Source organism: Gopherus evgoodei, chromosome 1, assembly GCF_007399415.2.
Source record: "Gopherus evgoodei ecotype Sinaloan lineage chromosome 1, rGopEvg1_v1.p, whole genome shotgun sequence".
Lineage (NCBI taxonomy): Eukaryota > Metazoa > Chordata > Testudines > Testudinidae > Gopherus > Gopherus evgoodei.
Window position 1 is genome coordinate 235,958,136 of NC_044322.1, and position 11,053 is coordinate 235,969,188.

The following is an 11,053-nucleotide window of genomic DNA, read 5'->3' on the forward strand; positions in this document are numbered from 1 at the left end:
AGGTGAGCGTTGCAGCTAAGATGGCTCAAAAGATGTCCTTCGGCTTTATAAGTACAGCAACATGGAGTTTGTACGGATGAAGGGGCCCAAGGTAAGGACATGCAGAGATGGCAGTGAGTCGAGTTTCAACTGGAGCCACTTCTCCTTATGGAACGGAGGAAGATTCGAACCCAGGATCCCCTATGCATGAGAGAGTAAAGGGTATATGGAAATACTGGATAGCTAAATAAACGTTAATGCCCTTGCTTCAGAAACCCAACATGTGGGCCAGGCTGGGATTAGTCACATGTAGGACTCTGAAGTTGCTTCTGCATGTTGTGTACAGCCAGTAGGTTGGTTGCTTTCTGTGCCCATGCTCTTGACCAATAGTGGAATAGAAAGTATCAGACTACTCCACGTTTTGGAGGATATTTTAATGAAGCAATAGTCAGGCTGGTGCAAGTCCAAACGAGGCCCTGTCTCCTTTGTGCAGAAATCAAAAGATCCCACACTGCCAATTTCCATAAGAGATGGGGTTCTCTACCAAAGGTGCTGTAGTAATTTAAAGTATTGTGTGCATACTAAATCTAATGGACACAGAACTGAGGAGGCATTTTCAGGAAATTTGCCAAAATGTGATTTTTAGTCTGGGACCTGTCTACTATTAGGCAAAGATGATGAGGCCCCACCAACCAGCAAACACTAAGTACGTGCTTAACATTTAAGCTTGAGGCTAGTTCAGGGACTTCAGTGGGCCTTCACCTGGAGGTAAGATACTATTCCATGTAAGAGAGAGATCACAGTCTGCCCATAATTCAGTTGTAATCACAGTTTCAGCTAAGCTGTTTGCCTGGCTGGTAGGGGTGATGCCATACTGTGTTAGAACTATTTTTAAGAGCCAGGTCCTAGCCTAGCCAGTAACTGACGTATTCTCCTATACACGGCGAGCTTAGGATGAATACACTATCAGAAGAGCCCCAGGAAACAATGACTGCAAGCCACTGTATTCTATAGTCTCAGCAGTGGGCTCTCCCTCCTTCCTCAAAGTCCCTGTTTCATAGATTAAGGTGAGAAGGACACTTCTGCTCATCTGACCTCCTGCATGAAACAAGCAATCTCGTTTGGTCAAGGAGAGCTGAACAGGACTTTTTCAGAGCTCATCCATGCTACCCCTTTGCTTGGCCACTTCAGTGTGAAAAGACCTTCCTGGTCCGTGGCTCCCAAAGGGGCAAGAAGAACTGCCATCACGGTGCTTCCATGCTTGCTGGTCTGCAGCGTGAAAGATCAGGCTCCTTAACCAAGCCTGGTGTCTCATATCCTCGAGTATAGTTCGTTTCCCTGCATTGCAACTTTGACGAGCCAGGCTTAGAGGTAGTTCCTGGTCTCTTTGTGTCTCAAGACTTCCAGTGTTGTTGCTTGATGGTTGCTTGTGTCTAACATTACCCTGGTAATGGTCTTAATTATGCATAGTTTACTATTTTTTTCCATGTATGTGTTATATCTAGTGTGTACAGAATAAAGAAATGCTTTTCTAAGGCAGCCAAAAATAGAGACTAAATACAAAAACAGGAGGATCAGATGGGTGTAAAAAAGCTTTTTTAATTTTTCATATGAATAGAGAAATGATGTGGAGGGATTCTGCAGTGTACCACCAACCTGGAGACTTCGTTGTCATCCTCATCATGTGTCACATAGCTCTTTATATGTAGGGACAGATACGAGCAATGTAAGACTGCATTCTACAAGCCGCAGCAAAATTGTTAAACTAACTGTGTAGAGAAGAAAAGATGAGATGGGGATTTCTGAGGCAGCAAAGTAGCTATCCATTTTTTCACTTGAAAAGAAACCATTAAAGTAACACTAGCAGCAGCACTCAACCAAGGCAGTGAAAGCGTTCCTGAACTGGTCAGTCCTAGTCCTGGTTTGGCCCAAGAGAAACTGTCTTTTCAAGTGCAGGATTTCTTTTACTTTTCCATCCTCTGGCTTTTCTCCATTCTAGGCAGCTGTCTCCATGCAGTTGTCATCACTTAGCCTAACTAATCATTACTAGTCCTTTCCGCACATTTTCTCATCTGCCATAATGATGTACTGACTTCATTTTCACATCAGCATCCTGGTCTAAGGAGTTGCTTCCTGCCCCTGCCTCTAAGACAGAATGTCCGTCCTAAAAGATTCTATAAGGCAGAAAAGTCCACCTCATTTCCAAGGCAAGGTGCATGTGCCATTCATATGCCAATCCACAACTTTAATAGGTTCATTCTTGTTTTCTTCTCCATTTGCCCAACTTTTTAATGTTAAGTTTGATATATTTTATTGTTACCCAAATCAGTTTATAAATTTTTTCTCTCGTTTTGTTTCCTATGAATGAGGTGCTCAATAGACAGCCCTGAAGAATGAAGCCCTCTCTTTACTCACAGCACAAATAGCCGCAGTGCCAGACACTCTGCACTACCTCCACCTTGACAAACACTTTGCGCATGAAGGGTTGTCCAATCACCATGGTTCTTTGCTTCTTGAGCACTGTTCTGAAACAACCAGTGAGAGTGCCAGCTGTGGTCGTGATTTTTGCTAGCCTTCCTGAGAAAACCAAATAAAAGAGAGTTCAAACAGGAATTAATTCAGGGAAGTCTCCAGGCCGGTGTTATACAGGGAGGTCAGACTAAATAGATCACAGTGGTCTCTCTTGGCCTTAGAATCTGCGAACTCATTACATAGAAGCGGAAGTCATCAATAAAACTCTGCCTCCAAAAATTCTTCTGTTCCTATTTCCCTTTCAGGTCACATCCTTCAGCACGCCACCGACCCCAGAGCGCAACAATCGACCATCCTTTTTCTCTCCCTCCCTCAAGAGGAAAGTGCCCCGAAATCGGATCGCTGAGATGAAAAAATCCCACTCAGCAAATGATAGCGAGGAATTCTTTCGAGACAATGATGACGGAGGTGAGGGAGATTACATCAGAGAACCCAAGTGGTCTGGCTTAGGGACAGAGCTCGGGAAAGAGATCAAAGCTGAGATTTTCAAGGGGCCCTAAGCAAGATATGCACCCAACTCCACTGAAAGTGAAATACGCAAGCACTGGTTTTCATTGGGCACCTAACCCCTTTAGAAAACTTTTGAAAATCTGAGCCTGATTATTCCTACCTGCTTCAAATAACACCTCCTTATCTGGGGAAAAATTGTGGGAAGAAAACGCTTCATTTCAGATGCACTTTCCAAGACAATAATGTAAAATAAACTCATTGGCAAGTCCTCTAAATACCTTGTGTAATGAAGGCCTGACCCAAAGCTGATTGAAGCCAATGGAAAGGCTCCTATTGACTTACATGGGATTTGGATCAGGTCCTAAGTGCACGACAAAAAGTGATATACTAATGAATTGCATTTATGCATGTGATGATTTAACACTTTACACAGATCTTAGCATATTTTCTCTCTCCATGTCTAAATTAGACTTGGTTATTTAATAGAAAAAACCAACAAGATTAATATTGAGCCCCATTCAGAAGATAAGTGAATACAATCACCTTATTTTCCAGATCATAATTTATTATATAAAAACTCAGTGAGGAGAAAGTCAGAACTGTTTTTCATATTCAAAAATGTATTCAGTAGGAAAACCAACAAAATTAGGCCCCTATTGATATGCTAATATGTAAATACAAAGGTAGTATTTTCTAATTCACAAAATGTTAATAGAAATGATCAGTCACTGTTATTTTATATCAGTCAAATTTCAATTAATTTTGACCAGATTATCCAACCAGAAACCATGCAAAATTAATCCCCAATTAATGTGTTGGTAAATACATTCATTTCTAGATCAGAGTGTCAAATAAAAAAGCAAACTTAAGTAACAACATTCCATTCAAATTCTGTGAAATAAAATCAAGGCACTGATCTTCATCTAAATTCTTGAAATGTTCATCCACGGACACCACTCCCTTTCCCTTAACTTTACTATTCAAAAATTCACCACTTCATCATAACCAGAGAAGATATACTTAGCATACATGACTAGACAAAGTTTAGCACAAGAGTTGAGGCCTGAATCCTGTACTGTGTAGTGTGTGGGGGAAAACTGCTGTGACTACACAGAGTCCCACTGACTTTGTTGTGTTCCTGCTGCATGCAACACACTGTGGGATAGGGGCCTATGGGACTAATCCTGCTGAACTTGCAGTTGATTATAATGCTTACTGTGATATCAGTGGGACTAGACTCATGATCATCTACTCTGATCTCCTGCACATTGCAGGCCACAGACCTTCACCCACCTACTCCTGCAGTAGGCCTATAACCATTGGCTGAGTTACTGAGGTCCTCAAATCTTGATTTAAAGACTTCCAGGTACAGAAAATCCACTATTTACTCTAGTTCAAACCAGCCCCAAATGCATGCACCATGCTGCAGAGCAAGGTGAAAAACCCCTAGGGTCTCTGCCATTCTGAGCTGAGGAAAAATTCCTTCCTGACCCTAAATATGGTGATCAGTTTGACCCTGAGTATGTGGGTGAGACGCCTGGGAAAGAATTCTTCCTAGGAATTCAGAGTAATTCCCCATCTAGTTCCCATCTCTGGCCATTGGAAATATTTGCTAATAGCAGTCATGAATGGGCCGTGCATTATTGTAGGCCACTTCATTGTATCATCCCCTCTATACATTTATGAAACTCAGCCTTGAAACAAGTTAGGGTTTTTGCCCCATTACACCCCTTGGAATGCTGCTCCAGAACTTTGCTCCTGTGATGGCAAGAAACCTTCATCTAATTTCAAGCCTACACTTGCTGATGGCCAGTTTATATCCATGGTAGTAAAATACTTTACTCAGTAATGTTTTGCAGAATCAGACTCTAAAACAGTAAATCCTAGTGACAAAAATTCTCACTACTTGGGGTCTCTCTCTTTCTCTTACTCCCTAGGAAAATACAGATTTGTTTACCATTATAACAAATCTTTCATTTTAATCTCAAAATCACTGAACACAATCTCTCCTGATCTAAAAGGGACACAAATATTACAAGAGTAGTTCAGGTTAGAGCGTTAGAACCAGATAGCATTACTGGAATTTTGCTGGGAATCCAGACATATTTTAACATGTTGTAATAAGTGGTTAAATTTACCCATAGATCTAGAATTTAAAAATAGATAAGTAATGTACATTAATTTGGTTCATGGACTTCAGAAACCCAAGAATCCTAATGTTATTTGCTTAGAAAGTTGTTGAACTTCGAAGGCACAGCACAGAACTTACAAACCAGGGGGAAGGAGGACTAAGCCACCTTGGAGCCCTCCCCAGTCTTGGGCTGCTCTGGGAGAATGAAGAAGCCCTCGATATTACTTAAAGATCATTGGGAGCTTGTCTAAGTTGTGGCAGCATCTCTGCATTGTCCTGTGGCCTCCACATAGCCTGGAATGTGTTCCGTACTGCATGCTGCCACTGCCAGGATTTGCCACTATGCCAGGATTTGCAAGGGGATCCTTGGAGGACAGCCTTTTGGCTTTCTTCCACCATGCTTGTGCATGGGGAATCCTACTCCAGACAGAGCTTTTAGGGCCCAGTTATGGTGCTGTGGCCTTTTTACCAGGCATAAAGGGACCAGAGCAGTGGTGAGGCTCTGATCTTAGGATTCTGAAAGATTGATGAGCAATCCTCTAAGAACCCCTACTTTTTCCTCTGCCTTAGCTTGCAGATGGGGCATATTTCCTTCTGCTCATCTGAGAGACACTTCTGCTATCTCTACTTTTTTTTTCTGGAGATTTTATTCAATCAGAATTTAATCAATTAGATGTGGGGTAAAGTTTTCAGTAGCGCCCAAGTCATTTTTAACATGAGTTAGGCACCTAAGTCACTGACATGCTTTTCAAAACTTTGTCCAAAGTCGAATTGAATTGAATTGGTCACGTACTAACCGAATTGTTGATAATACTCGTTTGACCCTATAATGCTAGATCTATGTATTTTGGGTTTTCTACTGCATCTCTTGGAATGGTATCTGAGTGGGAGGGAAAAATAGATTTATGGGCTGAACACCTCTAGATCTCTGACAGTGAAGAGGAAAGATGAGACTGTCTTTTCACGTCCTTTGTTCTAGGTGTTGCTGGAATGGCCACTCCTAGACATTTTTCTACTGTTAAGGCCTTTTGGTTATGATCTACCTTTGGGTTTTGAGCAACTGTCTCCTAGAGTTGGGATTTCAAATTCCAAGTTTTTGTTCAGCCCAGTCTCTACTTTTAATCACTGTTGTTCCTTATTAAGTCCCTGTTGTTCCTTCGAGAGCCTATTTTTGGAACTGTAGATTGACAATATAAAGAAAGCCATATGGCAGGGGATCCCGGGCTGTGGTCCATGGAATACTTGATGGAACGGTGAACTGAATTGGTTCAACATATGAATCTGCCTACCCTGGCTTCCAGGTGTTGATCTTAGTTGAGGGCTAAAAATACATTTTTCTAATACTATTTTTCCATATAGGGAATTTCTGTACAGGGATATTTTGTGATCAAGAACATCTCTGTATCCAACATTCTAAAAAAGCCCAAGCTCCACACTGTTGGTGAACCACTAGAGGAGAATCCCCCAGCTAATGGGTCACTCTGTTAGTTCAGGTGGTAATGGTATATGCCGTGCAAGACCCTGCATTCAACTGCTACTAATGACCTCTGCCTGATGAAAGTGTATCAATGCCCTGCATGGAATTCAGCGCTAGATGATTATTTACAACCCCGCCACTACCATCCTATTGTGATGGGTTCTTTTCAAGATGAAACTGATATCTGAACGTGCCAGGGACATGGTGGATATAAAGCACAATTACTTTAAGGTTATTGTCTTCTACCTTGACAGATCTGCAAAATGCTTCGAATCTAAGGTCACGGTCCTTATCTGGAACAGGACGGTCTCTGGTTGGCTCATGGCTGAAGTTAAACAGAACAGATGAAAACTTTCTACTCTATGCACATTTAACCTATGTCACTTTGCCACTGCATCGAATTTTAACAGGTGAAACCTTTCAGATCTTCCCATAAATACCAGAAATGGTCTAGTCCCCAGGTGACGCACACCTGTGAGTTAGCTAGTGTCTTAGTTTTATAGGAAGCATAACCCTATCAAATTGATATTTTCTTTGGTTTTTCCCCATATTCACGTCAATTGAATACTGCCCAGTTAGTTGACCTATGTCACAGCCACAACATAGGCTTTCAGTAGTGGGGTTGGACACCCTTCATATATTTTGCTCTTGACAATCTATGTAGAACTCCTAAACACTCTCTCCCATTGCACTATTTTCAAGGGTTTCAAGGACCATGGAAGTTGATATACAAGGTGATATATGTACACCAGTGCGCAGATTTATATCCAGCTAACTCCAATTTGTCTACTAAAGACAGAAATTGTTGATGGGCTGAGGGAAACAACTGGAAGGATCTGCACTAGCGCAACCAATCGAGGAAGCATACAAACCTTTCCATGATAAGGCTGTCAGTCTAGAGTTCCTGTAGGATCCTGGGCTGCTTATGGATGTGGAGAAAGCAGCAGTGATCAAGAATTCTTGTTTATGTCGGTCTGGAGACTGTGGCACTTCTCTTGAGGCAAACCTAACCATGCCCCTCTCAGTTCCAGATTGGAGCATTGTAATACCCTGTCCATGAAGGTACCCTTTAAGACCTCTTGGCAAGTTCAGGCAGGGCAATATTTAGTTGCCCATTTACATAACATTTCACGCTGTAATACAACTGTGCTCCATAGTCTACATGGGCTCAAAGGTATTTTTTTGGGTACAATCAAAGGAGCTGGGTTTGGTCTGGGAAGGTATTTGTTACTTGAACCTCCTGTATCTTAGAATTCATCTCTCTCTCTTCATGCTCCAGTCCACCAGTTGAGATCACCTGGGACATGTGAGCTGATAGGTACTAGATTGGTTTGTCTGTGTGCAGAACTTTTACCTAATGAAATCACTTCTTGCAGTTCCAGTAAAACTCCAAATTTATTGCAATTCAAGGAACATTATAAACATTATCTATTTGTCAGGGTCTTCCTGTGAGGTGGCTTGAAGAGGGGGTAGACTTGTAATAGAGGAGCTTTTATTACATATCCAACTAACGCTGAAAGAGAGAACTGACGTGCCTATCATGCCTCCAGTTGCACTATCTTATTATAATAATAGCTTGCAACTATATGCTAGTTTTTATCCAGGGATCTCAAAGCACTTTACAAAGATGCATCAGTATTAGCTCTCTTTTACAGACTGTGAAACTGAGGTAATGGCAAATGCTGTAGATAGCAAAGATATATGGATAGCATTTTGCCCTTTTGTTGAATACAGCCATCAGTGTAATTCAGAATAAAACTACACATCTAAGTTCTAGTCTTATAGTAAGAATTGGCCTTGCACAATTAAAAGTAGACTCTGAAGAATATTTGAGGAAAATAGGTAACCATAGATACAGATTTATCTTAATGAATAACTATTTATATTATAAAATCACCTCTAGGTTGTTGAGAATATCTTTCTGCTGCATAACTGGAACTTTCACCAAGACCCATCTCTCTTACTATAAGATTTTGGAATAAGTAGAAAGTGTATGGTTTCTTCTGGCATTTAATACTTGTTTATTGGTTGGCATAAATGCCTCCATCCTTAAATATTTGCTGATAGCTCACACACCCTTCTGAGGCTCTGCACAGGAAAACATTTGAAAGGCAAGTATCAGAGGGGTAGCCGTGTTAGTCTGGATCTGTAAAAGCAGCAAAGAATCCTGTGGCACCTTATAGACTAACAGTTCAATCCTGAGCTGATGGTGTCAAATTTGACAAAGACTGTGAATGGCTTGCCAATTACAGAACCAGTTTCTCCTCTCTTGGTTTTCACACCTCAACTGCTAGAACAGGGCCTCATCCTCCCTGATTGAACTGACCTCGTTATCTCTAGCTTGCTTGCTAGCATATATATACCTGCCCCTGGAAATTTCCATTACATGCATCTGAGGAAGTGGGTATTCACCCACGAAAGCTCATGCTTCAAAACGTCTGTTAGTCTATAAGGTGCCACAGGATTCTTTGCTGCTTTTATTTGAAAGGCAGGCTTACAAGAATCTGTGTCTACATCAACCCACAGCTGAACAGAATCTATCTCTATATCTATATATCTGCGGGCGGTCAGCATTTCAGCATTGATGAATCTGCCATGTGGGATAGCTCTTTGTGGGAGGATGTTTAGCTGTCTTTGCAGATAATTCCCAGAACGAGTGGCTATAATCACAGCTACAGTGATCAGAGGGGAAAACTGGATAGAAAGATGTACCTGGTTTCATTGTTTACAAGTGTGAGTGGAAGCTAGTGAGAATCTCGAATCCGTAGTAATACCTGATTTTTGCAACTTTGTGTGAACTTATTTGATCTGCCTCCTAATTATGAAATATAAATCAACCCTCTTTTATATCAAATATTAATCATTACTCTTTTTCTGTTGCCTAATTAAGGAGAGACTGGCAGCCCAATTTCTAAATCTTATTAAAATATCTCAAGTGCCAATTTAGGGGAGGGATAGCTCAGTCGTTTGGACATTGGCCTGCTAACACCAGGGTTGAGAGTTCAGTCCTCGAGGGGGGCCATTTAGGGATCCGGGGCAAAAGTCTGTCTGGGAATTGGTCCTGCTTTGAGCAGGGGGTTGAACTAGATGACCTCCTGAGGTGTCTTCCAACCCTGATATTCTATTATTCTAAATACAGATTTAAGTGTCTGCCTTTCAATGCCCATGTTGAAAATGAGGCCTGACTCTCAAAAGTACTCTTCCAAATTAACATTTTGTTGGATTAGAACACAGCAAAAATATTCCAAAATCCCTTAGGTTTTGTGTTGTCTGTAACCAAGGCCAGCAGTCAATGTTTGTCTCTGTCTCTGAGTAGGGTGACTAGATGTCACATTTTTATAGTGACAGTCCCGTTTTTTGGGACTTTTTCTTATATAGGTGTCTATTAACCCCCCAACTCCATCCCATTTTTTCACAGTTGCTTTTGGTCACCCTATCTCTCAGGCTTCAAGAAAACCAGATGCTCCATTGGTCTGTGAGAACAGAATTCGGGTGCATTTCTCAGTGGCAGCAAAAGCTTGTTTTGCTACAGTAATTTCTTAGTGATGGGGCTCCCAGCAGTTCTCTTGGAAGACTATTCCACTGTCGAACAATGTTATCTGAAAGGATCCCCATGCAACTGCACCTTTCCTGTCAAAGGACCTCATACCACTATAGAAACTATACATTGGATCAGTTGTCATCTCTCTCTGATGAGACACAGCTCTTGTTTATCACTACACTGTTATAATGCAGAACAAGAAATTAATAGGAATTTGGCAGTATACAATGTGACAGTTCTGCTTTTAATCCTCTTCTGAATTAGTGTGAAAACAATTTGACTAACATGCAATCCATGAGTAGATCACTGGTTCCTCTGACTTGCTGTTTAACAATTATAACTTTTTTGCCAGATATTCTCATATGATTGTAACTTGTCTTCCCTTGTCTGTTTAGATATTCTGGAAGTGCGGCAGAAACCAATTCTGATGACATAGCAGAGCACTGGGCACTGCCTTGGAATTTTGCTGCCAAGTGCCTATCCATGATGGTTTTCTGTGACAACACTACCATCTAGTGTCAGGATATAAACCTACACAGAAAAAAACGGAAAGTTAAGAATACCAGCCAATTAAAGTGCCTCTCTCTTCCTTCCTCTGCTGTCATACACCGTCTGCACACAATAGTAATACATCTCTTGTAAAGTGTTCTGACTAGAGGACTTTCAAAAACAAAACCAGAAGGGGCTGTGTTTAAAAACAAATCAATGCTTTATGAACAATTTGTTACTGTGTTTACTTTATAACTGAGAAACCAACATGTACAGAATGTGTTGAACTTTATTTTCATTGAGAGAAACAACTTTAGAATTTCATAATGATGTACCAATGAACTTTGTTCATAGACTCTTGTCCATGCCCTCCTTGTTATAATGGCTTTGTGTGCATGTGTGTGCAAGAGACAATAGAATATTTTGCTAGTCAGAAGGGGTAAGGAAAGAGATG

General features: G+C 41.1%; 1 pseudogene; it reads left to right on the forward strand.

Moving 5' to 3' along the window:
• LOC115644562 overlaps positions 1-10,703 on the forward strand; it is a 13,812-nt pseudogene extending 3,109 nt beyond the window's left edge.
• Positions 10,704-11,053: the final 350 nt, after the last annotated feature.